Genomic DNA, 20,986 nt, shown 5'->3' on the forward strand with positions numbered 1-20,986 from the left:
TTCAAATTCGCTGAGAACCGGTTAACGGTCTATATAAATCTTTTCACCATGGATTGGACGAGTGTGGGAATAAGTGTGAAATAAGCGGGTAGAATTTTAATGCCGAGTCCGATGTGACGTGGTAGCCGAAGTTCCTCTCACAAATTTATTTTCCCCTATAGCGTATGACCAAACCTGGTAATTTATCATCCTTGCTGTTATCCAACCGTCGAGTTGTACTTCCTGGTCAATTGTTAAATATTTTGGTCGAACAGTTAACCAACTTAGGCAGGGTTCAATAATGCTACAAAAAATACTACTACTGTATTAAGAAGACCCCATTGAAATTACCTAAGTCTCATACATAGTGGAATTCGAGCAAAGATGCAAAAATATATTTATGTAATCAAAGTTTAAAATATATCTTATATCCAGGTGCCGTAGCGGAAGGGGTTTGTATGTGACTGCCAGTCATTTGCCGCAGTTTTGAGACCCACATAGCAGGCATGAAAAGTCAAATGATTCAAAAAGGCTTTTTAAAATAGCGGCCTTTTCGAACAGCAAACCTTAGGACGTGTTTGTGCCAAAAAACAGGTCTTCATAAATAATAATTTGTCACGCATATATGGATTCGGCCGCCGTAGCCGAATGGATTGGTGCGTGACTACCATTCGGAATTCACAGATAGAACGTCGGTACGAATCTCGGTGAAAACACCAAAATTAAGAAAAACATTTTTCTAACAGCGGTCGCCCCTCGGCAGTCAATGGCAAACCTCTGAGAGTATTTCTGCCAAAAAAAAGCTCCTCATATAAAAAAAAATATCTGCCGTTCGGAGTCGACTTGAAGCTGTAAGTCCCTCCATTTGTGGAACAACATCAAGACGCACACCACAAATAGAACGAGGAGTTCGGCCAAACACCCAACAAGGGTGTACGCGCCAATTATATATATATATATATATTAATAAACGCTACTCATTAGGAACGCAATTGCGTAATCCCATTGTAGCCATAAACTAGGTATATCTTTTCAGCAAAATATACCAGAAGATTTTGTCGTCTTGTGCGATAAATTTTAGTTTCCTTTGGTACTAAGTTTCTTTCTTTTAGCCTAGAAGCCACCAGCTCAGAAGCAGACTTTGATAGACCCAAATCTCTGATAAGCTTGTTTGAATCACCTTGTCTAAATGGACTTGGCGTTTCCAGGTCACATTCAAAGTCACTATCAACCTGCAATCGGTATGCGCTTTTAAATGCATAGAGTCCTCCTGCGATGTACCAGATTGATGTTCATATGATATATTAGAGCTTAAAACACGTCTATATGCCGACCGTATGCAAGGATATTCCCATTTGGCTCAACTTTTCCGGTTAATGCCAGTTATGTTAACCAAACTAAAACAACTGTAGTCGAGCGGGCTAACGGGTTCCTTTCAGACCATAGGGTTTCGTACCTAAATCTATTCATTTCCTTATTTGTCCACAAACGGAGAAACTCAATGCATATTTTGCATGCCTCTTGATTAATCCATGGCTTACTTTTCATTTCCATCGGGCGGCCAAAATAATTGTTGTAAGCCTCAATTACGAACGGAGTCACATCTAATCGGAATTCCTTAAGCATATACTCTCCGCAAATAAAACAAAATTGATTCGGATCATTCACACAAACTAGTCAACCATGCCAAATTATAATAATAAACATTTTTTTATAATATTGCAGCAAATGAGCAATGAAAAGCAATGAATTATTAACAAACGCCATACTCCGTAAACAAGAGCTGTCACAAATTACTGTGGGCAAAAAGGAAGGCGAACTTTCATGTGAAATCAGTAATATATTTACGCTTGTGTTTACCAAACGACCAAGAGTGCATTTTTCGATTTTTACAATGTCTGATTTGATTGAGCAGAGAAGTACCATCAAATTTTGCTTGCGGAATGAAATTTCAGCTGCGGAAACGTTTAGTATGTTGCAGAAGGCATTTGGTGATTCGACCATGTTGCAGAAAAATGTTTATAAGTGGTACAAAGACTTCAAAGAGGGTCGAGAACGTGTTGATGACTTGGAGCGCTCCGGACGATCATCGACGTCAACAGATGACCAACACGTCAATAAAGTGAAGAAGTTAGTGCTCAAAAATCGTCGGTTGACTGTTAAAGACCTTACTGATATGATCGGAATATGAGAAGGATCTGTGAAAACCATTTGGAAAGACCATTTGAACCTACGAAAAGTCAAATCTCGTTTGGTACCGAAAACTCTCAATTTCTTGGAAAAAAGTCGTCGCGTTGATGTATGAGAAACAATGCTTTCAGACTATCAGGACAAGCTCAAATGCATCATTACGGGAGATGAGACTTGGATTTATGATTACGACCTTGAGACAACCAACCAATCAAGCGAATATCGTGCAGATCGAAAAGAGCACGTCAAAGTCGTTCAAAAATAAAGTTCATGATGACAGTTTTTTTCGATTTTCGTGGTGTGGTGCACTATGAATTCCTTCCACCTGGCCAAACTGTTAATAAGGAATACTATTATTACGTGAAGCAATTCGTCTAAAAAGACCAGAATTATGGTCGATAATGCACCGTCTCACACTGCACTAGTTCTTCGTGACCGTTTGACAAAAATGCCACGCATATCGTTCCGCAACCACCGTATTCGCCTGATTTGGCTCCGTGGGACTTCTGGCTATTCCCAAAACTCAAGAGACCACTCCGGGGAACGCGTTTCGAGTCGATTGAGGAGAAAAAAGCTGAATCGAAGAAGGTGCTGATGGCTATACCGGAAATGGACTATTTGGCATGTTTCGGGGATTGGAAAAATCGTTGGCATAAGTGTATTTCATCGAGAGGGGATTATTTTGAAGGGGATGAAATTCATTTACAAGAATAAATAAAGGTTTTTCATTTTACAACCACATTCACCTTACTTTTTGCCCACAGAGTAGGGTGGGCCATGTAAAATTTGATTTTTGAATCGGCTATAAAAAAAACTAGTCAATATTTTTTCAATCTTTGTTTATATTTTGAAGATTGAACATTGTCATTTATGAATGAAAAATAATATCGTTCAAATGACTGCCACGACTGGCTTTACAGTAGGCCATTCGATCAACCCAAGTTTTAAGCACATTTTCGATTGTTTGGGCTCCAATTTCATGAATGGCAACTTCGATTTCGTGTTTTAAAGCATCAATCGTCTCTGGATGGTTCGCATAGCATTTGTCCTTAACGGCTCACCACAAAAAATAGTCCAACGGGCTTAAATCACAGCTCCGAGGCGGCCAATTGATATCGGAATTTCGGTTGATTATTCGGTTTTCAAAAACGGTAGCCAAAAGTTCGAGTGTAACTTTGGCAGTGCGACAAGTTGCACCGTCTTGTTGAAACCAAATGTCATCCATGTCATCCTCTTCAATTTTTGAAAAGAAAAACTCGTTGAGCATGTCACGGTAACGCTCGCCATTTACTGTAACCGCGGAAGAAGAAGAAGACTCACCACTTTGGAAATAGGTTTTCAATATTTCCCAATTTTGTTCAAGCGTATAGCTTCCCATTTCGTAAATGTCAAACCTTTAAGTAAATTATGAATACATTTGATATGTGATTTGTGTTACCATTCTCAAAAAAATAGGTGTTTCAAAAAGCAAACGCTATATGGCCCACCCTATATTTAGAATCAGCGTCTTCAAATGAGTGCACATCAAATGATAAACCTCACTCATAAGACAAAAGTTGTAAATTTGTAGGCCAGTCTAATTTTATGCCGTTTTCGAATCGCAGATGGGTTTTTAAGAGAAGCTTTTTCATGGTAGAAATGTACTTTACGGTTTTTCAAATTTTGGGGTTTCGCAACCACACTGGTCTTCGAACCTGGCGCGTATCGCATAATCCTAATTGGTCGTTTTTAATAAAAAAAGGAATCAATTCGGTGGATTAAAAAAAAATAAATTAAACAATAACTAAAAAAAAAAATATTACTCCTTTTCTGATAGTGTATTTCAGCAGTCACTCTATATAATAAAAGCAAAAGTAAACAAGTTTCTGGTTTAAGATATATGTATGTATACTTTTTCAATTTAAAGAAAACTCGAGTAGGGCACACAATTGCTCTCAGCACTGGCCCAAATCAATTGGCGCCAAAAAGAAAATATTACTCCTTTTCTGATAGTGTATTTCAGCAGTCACTCTATATAATAAAAGCAAAAGTAAACAAGTTTCTGGTTTAAGATATATGTATGTATACTTTTTCAATTTAAAGAAAACTCGAGTAGGGCACACAATAGAGCTCACTTGCAACGAATCGCTCTCAGCACTGGCCCAAATCAATTGGCGCCAATAAACGCTTCTAAAAGCATTGATTATTACAAATCGTTGGGGTAAGAGTTCGTATAATTTTCAATGGCTTTATTTTCAGAAAATAACCAACTTTATTGACGTGCAACACGCAAACTTAAAGGGCGCGCACCCATTTTTTAATCGATTTTTCGATTTATTTCACTTTTTTATACAAGTATACTCACTCACACCTACGCATACACGCACGCATATGTATGTATTGTCGTTTAACTGCAAACGCGAAAAAGCAATTTGCGCGCTATCAGCAACAAATAATCTTCGAAAAATTTCGGCTTGCAATAATCTAACGACAATAGACAGCAACAACAACACGCAGCTGAATGTATGTTGTACATTTATTCTTTGGAAGTAATCTACGCAAGTTGACACGCTGCTGTTGCATGCTGCCGACTTTGTTGCGACAGTTTGTGCATATTAACACAGCATGTTGCATGCCTCAATCAAATTCGCTATTATTATTAGAAGCGCACGCACCCCTTACATCTGCTGGCAATTGTTGTCGCTCATCCCCACCTCCGCCCATCCCCAAAAAAACACAAACTTAAGCTAACTGAGATAGCGTACAGCAGATAGTGAAGCAGAGTTCCACATCACACATCCAACCACCGCAACTCGCTGTCAGTTCAATCGTTTGGCCCACCCATATGCGTATTTTATGCCATATATTGATCGGCACCAACAGCGCGGCGGCATTTTGAGTTTTATCAACAACAATCGGCGTAGTGATTGCCATGCGTTGCACGTTTGGCGGCGAATAATTTTGTGTGTGTGTGTGGGGGGATGTTTGCGTGTGTAGTTGCTTGTGTGTGCCACACACATGTCACTTCAATCAGCGCAGCTACATAGACGATTATGTCACTTCAACCACCCACACTCCAGCAGCAGCGGCTTGCTGTTACACTGACAAATGAGGGGTTGTGAACTTTTCCGTGCACCCCATCGTACCATCCCATCAGCAATGGCTGCTGCTTCTTTCATGCTTCCTTTTCGATGCAGTTAAATTTTGTTGTTGTTGGTGTTGTTGTTGTTACTCAAGCAAATGCTGTTAAACTTTGATTTCTTGTCATTCGCCACTGCCAGCCATCTGGCTGCTGTTAGTAACTTGCAGCGGCCCTTGTGCTGCTGCTGCCTCGTCAGTAATTTTAGTTGTTCAACTGTTTGCCTAGCACTTTGAGTGATTTTCACGGCTGTCAAGGATTTTCACACCCAGCTCACTTGCTCTTCTACCGTTGTTCGAAGCCATCTTTGGCTGCCAATAATCTTTTGCTCCGGGAAATGTCGATGTTTGCCTTGGAAAAGGATGAATGCCCTGAAGGGTGCATTTGTAGAGATATGACTTTAAGTTAGTAACGGGAATTAAAAGATTTTGTGAAGGTCGGTAAAGGATATATGAGACGAAGCTGGAGATAAACCGTTTTCTACTTTTGCAGCTTTTAATCGTATTAGGAAAAACTTGAACCAGTTAAGTAGCATATTTTTATAAAATTAATTTTAAATAATCTATATGTAATTCTCGTAATAGCAGCTGTTTAGTTTGAGCAGGGATATAAAGATATAATCCAGATTTATTATTGATGACACCGATTAGTTTTGATGACAAGAGTGATTTATTTATTATATAAAATTGAAAAATATATTAATATTATTTTACATGGCTGAAGAGCAACTGTTCTCTCTCTCTCTCTCTCTCATTCTGGTATGCATTTATGTTACAATAAGAGTACAAGACGAATGCATGATGGAAAAATAAAGAGAAGGCGCCTATCGTGATACCGTTACTTTGCTCTCAGCAAATTTGACAGTGGGCTTATTAGCATCCGTATGGCCAGATTACCATTTTTGTAACTTGATTACGCATTTTTTTGTTATTTAGTCTCGGAGTTTTAGTTTTCCTTCATGACATTTTTCTAGGCTGTTCTAATTAAAATGTGTAATAAATATTTTTGTAAAACATACATTTTTTGTTTAATTAGTTCAATAATTCACTCAGTTATATTTAGCTTTACTTTTTTTTAACATCTGGTCACATGGCCCGCGATTGCGGTTACTGTTGATGTTCTTCTCCTTTCGGAAGTCACATCTCTCTCGCTACTGCAGTGTTGCCTAGCTTTGGATATAAAAACGCACTGAAACGCACATTTAAGGAAAATAAAATATAAAATTCTTATTGAATTATATAAAGAACTTTATATATATATATATATCCCATTTGTGGTGTGCGTCTTGATGTTGTTCCATAAATGGAGGGACCTACAGTTTCAAGCCGACTCCGAACGGCAGATATTTTTATGAGGAGCTTTTTCATGGCAAAAATACACTCGGAGGTTTGCCAATGACTGCCGAGGGGCGACCGCTATTAGAAAAATGTTTTTCTTAATTTTGGTGTTTCACCGAGGTTCGAACCGACGTTCTCTCTGTGAATTCCGAATGGTAGTCACGCACCAACCCATTCGGCTACGGCGGCCGCCTTTATATGCTTGACAAATTGTGTTTAAGTACAATATGTTTTTTTTAAATAAATGTTATATGGCTATTTACAATTCAATTTATGAGTTTTTTGATAAGGGAACGACTTGTTTCTTTACATTTGAGGTTATGTAACAAGAAAAGAGTACCTTTAGTAAAAAAGTCAATATGGTTTCTTCAGTATTTTCTGGCATTTTTTTGCTTATTTTTACTATGAATACACCTGTTGATGCTCTAAGTCCCACTAAGGATTGAGGACCGGAAGAAACCATTACACCTCTAGGTTTTAATTCCAATTCAGTAAATTCAAACGCATTTAAAATGTGTAAAAAGGTTTCCATTGTTAAGAATATTTGAGAAAAAAGATTTAATAATTTTGCCTAACCGTAAAAGGAGCAAAAAAAAAAATAAACTTGCTCTTTAAAACTGTGAAATTTTCACGAATTAACAAATTTCCATTAGCACTAAAATCTTCTTAGAGTGACTTTTCTTAACCTTCTTTTCTTTATAGCACAGTTTTTTTAAGTTACAGTTTCGGTAGCTCTAAATTAAAAGAAAACGATACAAACACCAAACTTTAAATTTTTCACATTTTGGGTATAAAAAACTGTAAATTTATTGCGAAGAGCAAATGGTTGGCAAAACTGTACAACTCAGCTAATGTGACATCATGTACTCTCTGATGGGCGCAATCTTGTTTCTATCGTTCTTGAGATGAATGTATTCCAATGATGATAGTTACCAAGTGTCGCTAATCTGCTATGGTGAACAACAAAATTGTGAGAGTAAGTTCGACTGCCACATCACCACATATTCAGTAACAGCTTTCTGTCCACTCACACACTCGTCCAATCAGTCGTTGTTCAGACGGCAACGAAGTAATATGAGCGCAGGCTACGTTGATTTTTTCGTATATCACCAACACAACCTCAGTTTTTTCGTAAATAAACCGTTGTCATGATCATAGATGACTAGATGTGAAACTTTTTTTTCTCGTGAGAGCGCTAAAAAATGTGCATCTTTTTAACATTTTCCAATATTGCCACACCGGTAGAAACATGAATTGGGTATTTTTTTAAACAAAAATTGGGAATTTTTAGTTTCCACACCACCATTGAGGTTAGTATTTAGTGTGCGGTTGCCCAATAGCCTTATATCACTCGTAAACACCTACATATACTAAAAATAAGCACAATCCGTATAAAATATGTACATAAATAAGCAAAAAATTTAAAAATTTATATGTAAATGAAATTATTTAAAACTGATATACATAAGTAATTTAATAATAATAAAGTTATGAACCCGAAAAACATAAGTTATAATCAAAAACATGTCTTATTGCGATTTTTTAATATAACACATAAAGTGGGTAACAAAAAAAAAATTCTCAAGCAACGAACAAAATAAGCTAAAGCAGATTACCTTTAATTTTTGTAAAATATCTCAAACACAAATTCAATTCCCTTACCTACGCTTTTCAACCATAGAATATTTACGTATAGTATATAAAAATTTACATAAACCAACACACAGTTTTCAATAAAATTACATTATGTACATAAGACTAATTAAAAGTAGAAGTCGAAAAGGATATAACGAGCTTTGGATTCTACAAACTCACTTCAATTCAAATTATTATATTTCAATTGAATTAATTTTAGCACAAATAATTATAAACATTTCAACACGTTATTTCTCCATTAAGCGAAAACGAACTGTTTTCGTCAGTTATTTTTGGCGGGTTTCTTCTGGCAGCCTGCCATTTCGCCTCTCAGCTGTTCAAATTCCCATAATGTGTGAGTGCTGCCAAGTTTTGAAACGTCCTCATGGGCGCGCTCTCTCTCAAAATGAAAAAGTTTCACATCTTATTATCTATGGTCATGGTCCTGATGACATCAGCCAATCAACTGATTCCATCAAAATCGCTGAGCGCCCATTAACGATCTGATATTGGCCACACCTCACGCATGCACTTAATATTATTCTCTTTGAATATAAAAGAGGTTCTCTTATTTCTTACCTCTTTGGTGCTGAGTTATACTCGTATGCGTATGGTCATGTTGAACGTGACTATCGTACACTAAAATCGTCATCTAAACCGTTTTGTTTTTTTTTTTAATTTCAGGCATTCTTTCCTTTTCAAGATGCAGTATGTCTAATAGCAGCGTGACTGCCATAAAGCAGTAACTATTTGACCAATTCCATTCCAACGCTGTAAGGACTCACACGCATCGTTTTTCCATTAAGAGTTTTGGGTAGCTTCTGTTGATTTTTTCACGAAATTACATATAAAAAAACGATAGTATTCAATCTATCAATTTTCACATAATAAGAAGAAAATTAATAAAGGTATGTAATATGAATAAAGAATTGTGGAGTATTAAATATAATCAACAAAAATATATTTAAATAAAAATTTATAGTATTTAACAATAGTATTGCAGTTTTTTTATACGGGCTGCTTACATTTTTTAAACAAAACTTGAAGTGCTTTTAGTTTTTTTCTTAATGTCTACTGACAACGCCTCCACTTTTTCCAACGCTTGCTTGCGTTTGTAAACTTGTTTGCTCTGCATTTCGCATATTTGCTAACTTTTTCCGGCTTAGCCCCTTGCGTATGCGCTCACACCCAAGATGATCGAATACAAGGTTGCGCCATCCCAATTCGTTGTGTCGTCAGGCCCCATGAATAAACAAGCAACGGGAAGGAGAATTACTTATCTGTGAAGAAAAAGAGTAGACCAAAGGCAATACTAACTACCAAACGCAAGTAAACTGCTACAATAACAACAGCAACAACCAAACCCCAAAAAAAAATTGTACACACACACATTCTTGCCACGGCGTCATCAGTATAAAAATGCATTACTTCATAATTTCCTTCAGCCACCGCTTTCCATTTTTGCCTAGTAAGAGGTTTTCCAATAAGAGGTGTTATTTTGATAATCAAAGAAAAATGCTATTTTTTAATATAAATGATCGGATCTTTATTTCATTATAAAGAGAAAGGCTTGCCGTTAATAGTGGAAAATAACATCAGGAAAATTACCACCACGACCACGCTTACAGGACAATATCCTTTTCATGAAATTTTCAATAACCGAATTGCAAAGTGGCTGCCCTATGTCCTCGATAGCCTCACGAATTCCATCTTTGAGTTCTTGAATCGACCCTGGGCTGTTGGCGTATACCTTCTCTTTCACGTGGTCCCAAAGAAAAAAGTCACAAGGCGTTAAATCACAAGATCTCAGTGGCCAGTTATGATCACTTCTTCGAGAGATAATACGGTCCGGAAACTTTTCCCGTAAAAGATTAATGGTTTCGTTGCTTGTGTGGCACGTAGCGCCATCTTCTTGAAAAAAAAACGTTGTCCAGATCAATACCATTCACTTCCGGGCGTAAAAAATCGTGAATCATCTCTACTCTAATCTAAATAACACCTGTTGTTGGAAAACACTGTATTATGCATTTTTTACTTGTTTTGTAATTTATTTTTTCTTAAATTTGCTTGTCCTTCCTCCAACGTTGCTCATTTAGATTTATGTCATTTATAAACAACAAAAATAATGTTTGAATATTTCAATTTCACACTTATGATGCCGCGCGGCACTTACTTTACATACAAAAGGGTCGCATGTACTTTTTTTTGCTCTTCGTACTCTCAGAAGGATTTGAAAGGGAAAAAATGATTTCAAACAAACTTATTCCATTATTTGTTGTTTCATGGCATGGTGTTTTGACTTAGCATTTGAATATCTCGAAATAGGTTTTAAATACATACATACATATATATATCGAATTCGCTTACATTTACTGCATACAGGAATGTGGATATCAACACTAGTAAACAAATATCACGGGAGAGAGAATGTAGAGGATGGCGACATTCACGGACCGCTATTCTGCTCTCAGTGAATATTACAGAATCAGCTGGCTTGCTGACCTAAATAATAATACAATATTTGTAAGGATGATAGACTACCAGGTTTGGTCATTCTACTATTGTGAAACACCAAATTGTGTGAGCAACTCCGACTTGCATGTCACCGAGGACTGGGCAGCAGAATTCTGTCCACTCCTTTCACACGTACTCCCACACTCGTCCAATCAGTCGTTGTTCAGATGGCATCGAAGTAATATGGGCGTAGGCTGCGTTAATGTTTTTTCGTATATCACCAACACTATCTCAGTTTTTTTGGAAACAAACTGTCATCATGACCCCGGCGATGTCAGCCAATCAGCTGCTGCTTTCAAATTCGCTGAGCGCCGGTGAACGGCCACACCTTTTAGATTATTTTCACCACGCAATATTTGTATATATTTTGTTGTTATATTATTTTTCATTTTTATTGTCCCCTACAACGCCGATTTCACATGGTTGGCTGGTGTGTGGTGTTCATCAAACAGGAGGTTGCGACTTAAACGGGTTTTAACCTAATGGAGATATTTGTTAAGCCGGTGACTGAGTGTTAGGATAGCTTTAGCTTCCTCCGGAGATTGCAAGTAAGTTTTCATTGAGCTATTAGGTATTTTTACTGGTATTTTTATTGCCATGTTGCTGGCGCTTCTGGAATTAATCAGATTAATCTTTAATCAGTTATAGTGTTGTTCATTTGTTAGTTCGATCAGCAATTTTATGGCGTTATGGTTATTGCACCTCTGGGCACGTTGGCCAATCTAATCTAGGTCCCGAGAGGACGATCCGACGGAATGGTTTGGGTACACTCATGGCAAACGGGGAGCTCTCTACCGAGTTTTGTACCAACCACAACCTCTTCGATATTTGTTTGGCAGAGCTAATGTGGAAGTGAGCGAGAATACCCTAATGGCTCGGATTGCAAAGTTTCTTTGAAATACCTACACTTAGCATGCGATGAATATAAAGGGTTTTAATCAAATTGAACAAATAAAGCAGTACTCGGGCAACGGAGCTCATTAACCCAAAACAACAACCAAATACACTTGAAGTACAATTACCACTTATTTGCTTTGCTGCGTAAATTTCTGTGGTAACTATGCTTTACACTTTTATTGTTTTTTATATTTTTTCATTTTTCAATTTAGATTTTAGAATTATAAATTTAAAACTTTATAGGAACTAGTTCTACTTCGAAGTGCAAATCATTCATTTTCACTGCCTTCCATATCTGTAAATAATGGCTAATTTACGTTAAACCAATAAAGCTCCTTTAGCTGCACTTTCAATTAGGTGATGTAAGATTTGGTAAGATGGTTACCCACCCGCGTGGCCACTTCGGCAAATTCAGAACACTTTCGTCCGTTGTAATACCATTTTAAGAGTAAAAAGGGAGAAACAGGAAAGAAAGGATAGAAAGGATAGAAGAGCAAAAGTTATGTTATGGAGAAGAGGACTGAACATTGGCTACTAACAATCGTGTTAACCGCTTCATATTGCTGCTGAAAATCATCTAAATTCATTCAATCTTAATTCTGGTGTCCACAGGGGTTGTAAAACAGAGAAATATTTGAATCTCAGCCTGACGAAAGGTAGCTGAGAAGACGGTGCTGAGGTGATTCCACCTGATACTCTAGATAGTTGCCGTGTAAAAGATTAGAATCAATAACGGTTAGGTCAGATTAAATGGATGCCCTCGCGATCGGTCCACTTGGACAAACAATTTAAAATTTCTCCGTTGTGATACCATACAGGGGGAGGGGAGAGAAATAGGAGAGGGGGAGGAACCAAACAGAATCCAGGGCTTAAATTAGAGAATGACGACCAACAGTGGCTATTTACGTTTGTGTTAACCTTTCAAGCTACTGATGAATTACACCAGATGTATGATATTTAAGCACGCTGTATCCGCAGGTGTAGCGAAAAAGTGACTGCCCAGATAAGATAAGATAAGATAAGATAAGAGTTTATTAAGTAGAAAAACGTTACAATACTTATGTTATCGCACAGTTTACAGAATATGATTTAAATCTTAATTCTACATCATTATATTTGTATATTTATCACAGGTTTGGTTTTTTAAATGATTTTTTCTTTTTTTTCGAAGGAAAAAACTACTATGAAAAACCTCCGCTATACATCTTACAGGCTAGGGTTAATCTATACGCATTTAAGTACCAGGGCCTAATTGAACATTAAGAAAGTTCAGTTATTAGTAGATTGTCCGAAAAACTGGAACGAATTTTGAATCTTTTAGTCAAATTTTGTATTTGATCTGACAAAATCTTAGTTTTTGATTCATCATGAAGCTTTCTGGTGGAGAAATGCCATGGGAGTCGTAGCATCATTTTGAGTACCTTATTTTGGCAGATTTGCAGTTTCTTAACATGTGACTTTGCGATATTACTCTAGGCTGGACAGGCATATAATATTATTGGCTGAAATATAGACTTATAAATTATCAGCTTATTTTCATCACTTAAGCCTGAGCGTCTATTTATTAGGGGATATAACATTTTAATCGCCAAATTTACTTTCTCCTGTATGTACTTTACATGATCGCAAAAAGATACTTTTTTATCAAAAATCACCCCCAGATATCGTACGGTATTGGCCCACGGGATATCATAACTACCTAATTTCAAACCTGTACTTGGTATAAAGCAATGACTTCTTTTTCTAGTGAAAAAGATAGCTTGCGTCTTACCAATGTTTAATTTTATTTTCCAAGTACACAAGTAGTCTGCCATGTTTTGTAGTGCATCTTGAAGTTTGGTTACGATTTGGTTACCAAACGCATGCGAATAAAATATGCCAATGTCGTCTGCGTACATGGCATATGAACAGTTGGCTAATTTAGGAAAATCAGAGCAATAAATAATGTACAGTAAAGGACCAAGTACCGATCCCTGGGGAACTCCAGCGGGTAATTCGATCATGTCAGAGTATTCGTCATTCAGAGACACGCAAAAGTAACGATTTTTTAAAAAGCAATTTATGATTTTTACTAGTGGTAACGGAAATTTTAAATTTATTAATTTGTAAATAAGACCATCATGCCATATCGAATCAAAAGCTTTCTCAACGTCAAGAAGCATTAAACCGGTTGATTTCTTGTGATCGAAGTTAGATTTGACGTGATTATAAATTCGTTTAATCTGATGAGTCGTACTATGATGTTGTCTAAATCCAAATTGCTCGTTTGGTATAATCTTATGGGTGACTAGGAACAGGGATATTTTATTTTTGATAATTTTTTCAAAAACCTTGCTTAAGCTGCTTAGAAGACTAATAGGGCGGTAGCTGTCAGCTGCGTTTGCTGGCTTGCCTGGCTTGCGAATTGGAATTATTTTAGCAGTTTTCCACGCATTAGGGAAATATTGCAATTTGATGCAAGAGTTTATCAAAAAAGTAAAATATATCACGGCCTCTGTGGGTAGGTGTCTGAGCATAATATTTTTTATTTCATCATGCCCTGCAGATTTTCTCAGTGGTGCAGCATGCAGAAGATCCTGAACATAATCTGAATCCACGTATTCAGTTAGTGGAGTGTCTACTTCTTGTGAATTTAGTTGGTTTATAGCTGTATCAACTAAATTTGAGACGTGTGGAGATCCTAGTTGATTGGACACCTTATGATTTTCTAAAAAGTTATATGCAAACAAATTTGCTTTTTCGTGACTTAATATTAATGTTTTATTTGACTCACGCAGAGGTGGGATTTCTGAATGTTTTCGTCGCATTATTTTACAAATGTTCCAGAATGGCTTACTTCTCTTTTCAATTGAACTAAGTTTCTTATTCCAGCTGGCATTTCTATACTGAAAGATCTGTTTGCGGATTTGCACAGAGTAATGTTTTACTGCTTCGTAGTCAGAGAGCTGTCTGTAATGACTCCATTGTCTACGAAAATAGTTTCTAGTTTTTATTAAATTTAAAATGTATTGGGGTAGTTTGAGAAAATTGGTCTTCAAAGTTTTAAGTGGGACTGAACTTCGTACTGCTGCTATTATTTTTTCACTGAACATTATTACGTTTTTATCAATATCCTCCGTGGAATCAATTAAATCTAGGTTGGTTGACCAAGTACATAAAGAATTTTTTAATGAGGATCGATAAATCTTCCAGTTTGTCTTATCGTAATCCATTATAAAGTTGTCGATATGCTTGAAATTTAAATTGAGATAAAATTTTACTGGTAGGTGATCGGAATCAAATTTGTTTATCGTTAAAGGCTGAGATATATACGTGGGTATATTCGAGAGTACCAAGTCAATATTGGATGGGGAAAACCTACTAGACGAAGGTATATATGTTGGATCGTTTGAGTAGGAAACGCTTATGGGGAAAAATGTGGTAAATTCATTGAGTATATTTCCCCAAGTATTTGCTCTAGAATAACCCCAGTTGCGATGCTTGCTATTAAAATCCCCGAAAAAAATATACGACCCATTCAAATTGAAAAGTTTTCTTAAGCCTTTTTTGTAACTATTCCGAAGCTCCGAGGTATTTGTTCCACCTGGAAAGTAAGTACTAAAAAGCTTAAATGATTTATGGTCAGAGGAGGTTATTTTAATTCCAATATTTTCAACTATTTCTGTATTAATATTTATGATATTGAATTGCATAGACTTTTTAACTAATATGGCAACACCACCACCTACTCCAATTTCCCTATCTTTACGCACACATACATAATTGGGATGATACAATTTATCAGTATGTTTTAGCCACGTTTCCGAGAGCATACATACATCAACATTAGCTTTTGTTAAAAAATCAAAAAGTTCCATAAACTTATTTCGGAAACTGCGACAGTTTCAGAAAATTATTTTAAGCTGAGATACAGACATTACTTATTACTAGAGTATAGAAACTTAATTGCTTATTGTGCGATAGCGTTAAATTGATCATGTTTACTTCTACATTCTTTTAGTTTTTGTATTAATTCAAAAGTTAGTTCAGTGATTTCCCTTTCAGTGAACAAAGGCCCATGGCCCATCTTTCCAGTGGCAGACCACAGGTTCGTAAGGGAAATCCAATCCTCTCATATTACGATGAAGTCGTCTCAAGGGTCCCTGTCTAGCCAACTCATTGACCCAACAGTTTCCCTCTATACCGATATGACCGGGAATTCAAATGAGTCTAATATCGGAGTATTCCGATGCAATCGATAGGAAAATCAGGCATTCCCTGACTAATTTCGAACACACAAACAACAAACCCAGGGTCCTAATTGCTGCTTGGCTGTCGGAGTAGATATTTACCTCCTTTACTGTAATTACAGTAGCGAGCAACCTATCCACACCTTCCTTAATTGCGACTACTTCTGCTTGGAATACACTGCAGTAGTCCGGAGGCGTGAATTTGAGCTTGACGGAGAGCTCCCATCTTTCCAGCACCAGGGCACAGGTTTTAGAGGTTCCTCCATGAACTGAAATGAGCTTAGTATCGAGGTATTCGGGTACAGTGGAAAGTGAATTCCGGTATTCTCCGACTAATTGACACCAGTGCCCTAATTGCTACTTGGCTACTATATATATAATGGCGATTACACCCTTTTTAGGTATTTTGCCACGCTCTTCTTACTGTTTGCCGTGTGCGTCTTCACTTTTTTCTTGATTTTTATGTGGAGCTTTTAAATACATGGTAGAAATACACTTTGGGGCTTGCCATTGCCTGCCAAGGAGCGACCGCTATTAGAAAAATGTTTTTCTTAATTTTGGTGTTTCACCGAGATTCGAACCTACGTTCTCTCTGTGAATTCCGAATGGTCGTCACGCACCAACCCATTCGGCTACGGCGGCCGCCTAATTTAATATGTATGGGCTTCTGTTTATGTTGGATGAACGCTTGGCGTAAGCTTGTGAGTGTTGTTAGCACTAAATTATTGACTTTAGATGATTTCGCAAGATTTGCTTATATATCAATAGAATTATGTAGCGTTCGCAGTCATACTATACACCAACAAACAAAAGGAAGGCTTTATAAAATGAAATTGGTCAGAAGAAAAAATAAGTGTAACATTTCATTTTCTATAAAATTCAATGCATTTAATTTTATGAATAAATTTTATATTAAATAGCAGCCCATTGAATGCGATTCTTACATCACAACGCCTACTTTGAATTATGTACTTGGAGTCGAGGCACTTAAATGCGTTGGCTTTGCGACATTGCTGATCTTTGCCAATAAAATGGCATTTACGCTTATCGCGGCGTCAAACTGACCATTAAGTGAGCCAGGCACGGCGTAGGGAGACAATGCGTAGAGTAAATAAGCGAATGCCTTAACGTCGGTGGTGCATACATAGCCAACATGCAACAGCAGCCGCAAAAAACAACAGCAAAACTTCACAATATTCGTAAAAACAAAAAAAAAAAGAAACGCAATAAAAATTAGTGCAGCGTACGGTGAAAATGCAGATTGTAACAACATTAAAATCAACTGCAATTGCAAAAACAACAACAGCACTAATTGTCACAGCCAGAGCTGGCTAGCAACAATACATATACTGCAAGCGCCAGTAACAACGCCAACGCCAATGTGCTTTATGGCTGTCTCTGACTAACGACCAGTTTTCAAGTTATTCAATCAGAGCGTCCCTTACTGCAGCTTCTCTCGCTCTCTGCTTCACATGCCACTTCTTCTTCCCTTGTTTAAAGTTGCTTGCCTTTTGCTGCTTCGCCCTCTCCTCCCATGATTTGCATGTGGGCATATGTTTACTCCGGCTGCCACAATCTTAACGCTTCCGTTGTTTTTCCAGCTGTTGCAAAGCTTTTTGCTGCATTTTCTTTTTTTTTCATTTTGTTGTAGTTGTTTCGGGCATTGTCCAGGCATTTCTGGCTCCATTCCCTCCAACCGCCTTCCCCCTAACAGCCTTCGTAAGGCTTACAGACTACGGGAGCCATGCGTGATAAATGACATCGATCACATATGAGTTTCGTCTGCATTTTTTATGCTTTCAGGCCCTGGAACCCTCAACTTCTCACATTCTGCATGTGACAACGGTCATCCATTGTCTCCTCCACGTTTGCCACCATCGCTCCGTGGAGTGCTTGTAATACGTTGTCGCATCGGCCATGTAGCATGTACAGTCATGTGTTGGTGAGTGAGTGCGAGCGCATATGTCACGCTATACCTCCCCTCCTACCTACTGGCGTGGGTGCGAGTGATTCTCGGTTACCCTACAGTTGGGTTTTAAAATGTCGTCCGCATTGTCTGCGCCTGTTAATTTTGTAATCCTTTTACGTGGCATAGGCGTCGTGAGGCGTTGGCGGCTGTCGCTGGTGGAAATGGTGGAACTGGCATCTTTACTCTACGCGACATTCGGCTTGATGGCCTCAAATAAATGTCAAGCGGCCTGCTGGTCTAGCTCTTCCGCACCTCTACCTATTGGACAGCATACCAGTGCTGCTTTGCTTGCCACCGGGTTGCCACCCTTGCCCTGGCTAATGAAATCTGCTTGCGAAATGTGGCATTAAGTGCTACAATCATTTTAGTTGTTGTTACTCTTTGCTGATAGGCCACCAGTATTTCAAATGGAATTCATGGTTGCCCAGGGATGTGTGCATGGGTTGAGGGAGAAGTGCAGAGGTAGCGTGTGTAGGATACATACATTTTGTCGCGATGTGATTTCGTGTGAGACATCACATTAATTTACAGATTAATTGCCGTTTCGTTGCGCATAGCTTGGTGGTATTTGCTTCTCTTTTGTATATGAATATGTGTTGTTAGTCGAATGCACTACTTAAACATTTGTTTGTATGTTCCGATGTATGTGAGTGTAGGCTCGGCCTCTAATTTTAATAGCAAACACATGAGTATTGAATTTGCTTTTAAGTTGAAAGTAAGATACTACTTGTCCTGCTTTTGTTTTATTTTAAAATGTTATCTTTGCTGTTATGCATTCCACTGCATTTCGAGGCTTTTAACCCGCATCTGCCCAGAATATTTTGCTTTCGTATTTTAAGTAATTTTAAAATATGTAGTTTAAGGCTAACATTTATGGGTATATATTATATATCACTGAAATACTAAATACTTTTCTACTCCTTCCTGACTTATGCGATGTGGCCATATGAAGAAAAGTATTTTAGAATAAAAATTGTATGGACAGTGTTTAAAATTATGTTTAGTGACTACTACAAAACAGAGACCGTAATTATCATGAGTTTACCACTGATGTGGCCTTTTAAAATTTCCCTTCACTAATAATACTAAATTTCGATTAAAAATTATTTGAAGCGAAAAAGTCTTTTTCGATTGTTATTTTTTCGCTTCGAAATAATTATTATTTTGTGAGCTAATATTTTTTTCTCCAGAAATATTCTGCTTTTTTTAATCAAACCATTTCATAATCGAATTCTTCAAAGCTTTTTTTCTATACGAGTATAAGAACAACAAAGACACCAAAAAGAAAAATTATAAAAAATCAAGACGATGTTTGAGCCGCTTTCAGCTTGCATATTTTTACACCAAAGTTAATCTAAGCCATGGACTATAAACTACGTAGTTGAAATTTTTCTAAAAATTGTAACACAATGAACAATTTTGATGAAAATTTTTCAATATTTTTTTATTTAAACTTTCCACAAATTATGCAAATTTAAGTTTCAGACTTGTATTTTCACAGTTTTTAAGTAGAATGAACTATGTTTTCTTAACAAAATGTTAAAATTGAATTAAAGCCCAATAAATTGTCAAAAATTATCAGTGAGTCCCTGCGCTACATAGTGAAAATATTGCAAATCTATCATCCTTGCGTATGCTGTAGTTATGAAAAGTAGTTTATGTATATATGTATATTAGTGATTAGTCCAGACTATGTAAAACAAGCCGATTGCTAGGATACATACCTACGAAAAGGGCCGAGATAAATGCTGTGTATATTCCAAAGGAAGGGAAAACCCCGAAAAATTGCCTAAGTCAATATGGAAAAAATTTTAGATCAGCACATAAGAGCGAATAATTTAGTTAGTTTCCCACTTCATCATCTTCAATTTGCCAACTAACAAGGAAAAAGTCTACTGAGACTGCGCTACAGTCTTGTATCTACAATATTATTTAAAAAGCTATTGAATCAAAACGAATCGTATTTTGCGCTTTTATTGACATAACAGAAGTTTTTGATAATACATCCTATGAGGCAATCAACAATGCTTTATCTCAAAAGGACGCACCTAAACCCATTATAAGATGGATTGTATCGATGCTGGAGTCCAGAATGATCAGTGCAGCATTAGGAGGAAGAATGAAGTCTATCAGGGCCACAAGGGGTTGCCCGCAAGGTGGAGTACTCTCTCCTCTTCTCTGGACACTAGTAATAGACGAACTTCTCCATAAACTGAACAATCTAGAATTCCGCAATCAAGGTTATGCAGATGGTCTGGTAGTATACATAGTGAGCTGGCATGAGGAGCCATCGGCATAACAAGCAAATAATTTACCGACAAAGGACTATCTATCGACCCACCTAAAACTGCGCTAGTGCCATTCACTAGGAAAAGAAACATCAACATCGAATTTCCTATTCTAAACAAATCGACTCGTCAACTCTCCACAGAAGCGAACTAAAGTGATATCAACCTTGACAAAACGCTCACTTGGAACCCTCATCTCGAGAAAGTTACTGCAAAAGCCACAAGGGCATTTTATGCCTGCGCCAGGCTTTTTGGAAAAACTAGGGACTCAGCCACAGAATGACTCATTGGACATTCACTACAGTTGTTAAACCCATAAACGCCCATATGCTTCCATAGTATGGTGACCTAAAATTAAGTAACATAAGGCGGCAAATGATCTCAACAAATTGTACCGGCTCCTCTGCGTCGGTATAATAGGAGCAATGAAAACATGCCCAACTGACGCATTAGGGTTACTCCTAAGCATCCTTAAGATTAAAATGCAACTCCGATCTAAGAAGTGGGGATATGAAAGGACATCTAAAGACCTTAGATGGCTTCTGACATATTTCCATTCTTTATAGCGTGGATACCAAATATAAGTTTATCAAAAATAATTCTAACACCTTCAAACCCGGAGCCTAGATCTGGTGCACTGAGGGATCGAATTATTACTAGGTTGAGTTCCTGGATACCAAGGACTCGAGAGAAAAGAGATAGCGGACTATCTCGCTAAACAAAAAAGGCAAACATGCTCTTAATTGGTCCTCAACCTTTCTGTGGAATTATAAAGAGCCACATCAACGATCTTCTCAGGAGGTAGAAGGTGAAGAAGTTCATTGAACACT

The sequence above is a fragment of the Anastrepha obliqua genome, chromosome 2 (genome assembly GCF_027943255.1).
Source record: "Anastrepha obliqua isolate idAnaObli1 chromosome 2, idAnaObli1_1.0, whole genome shotgun sequence".
NCBI classification, from domain to species: domain Eukaryota; kingdom Metazoa; phylum Arthropoda; class Insecta; order Diptera; family Tephritidae; genus Anastrepha; species Anastrepha obliqua.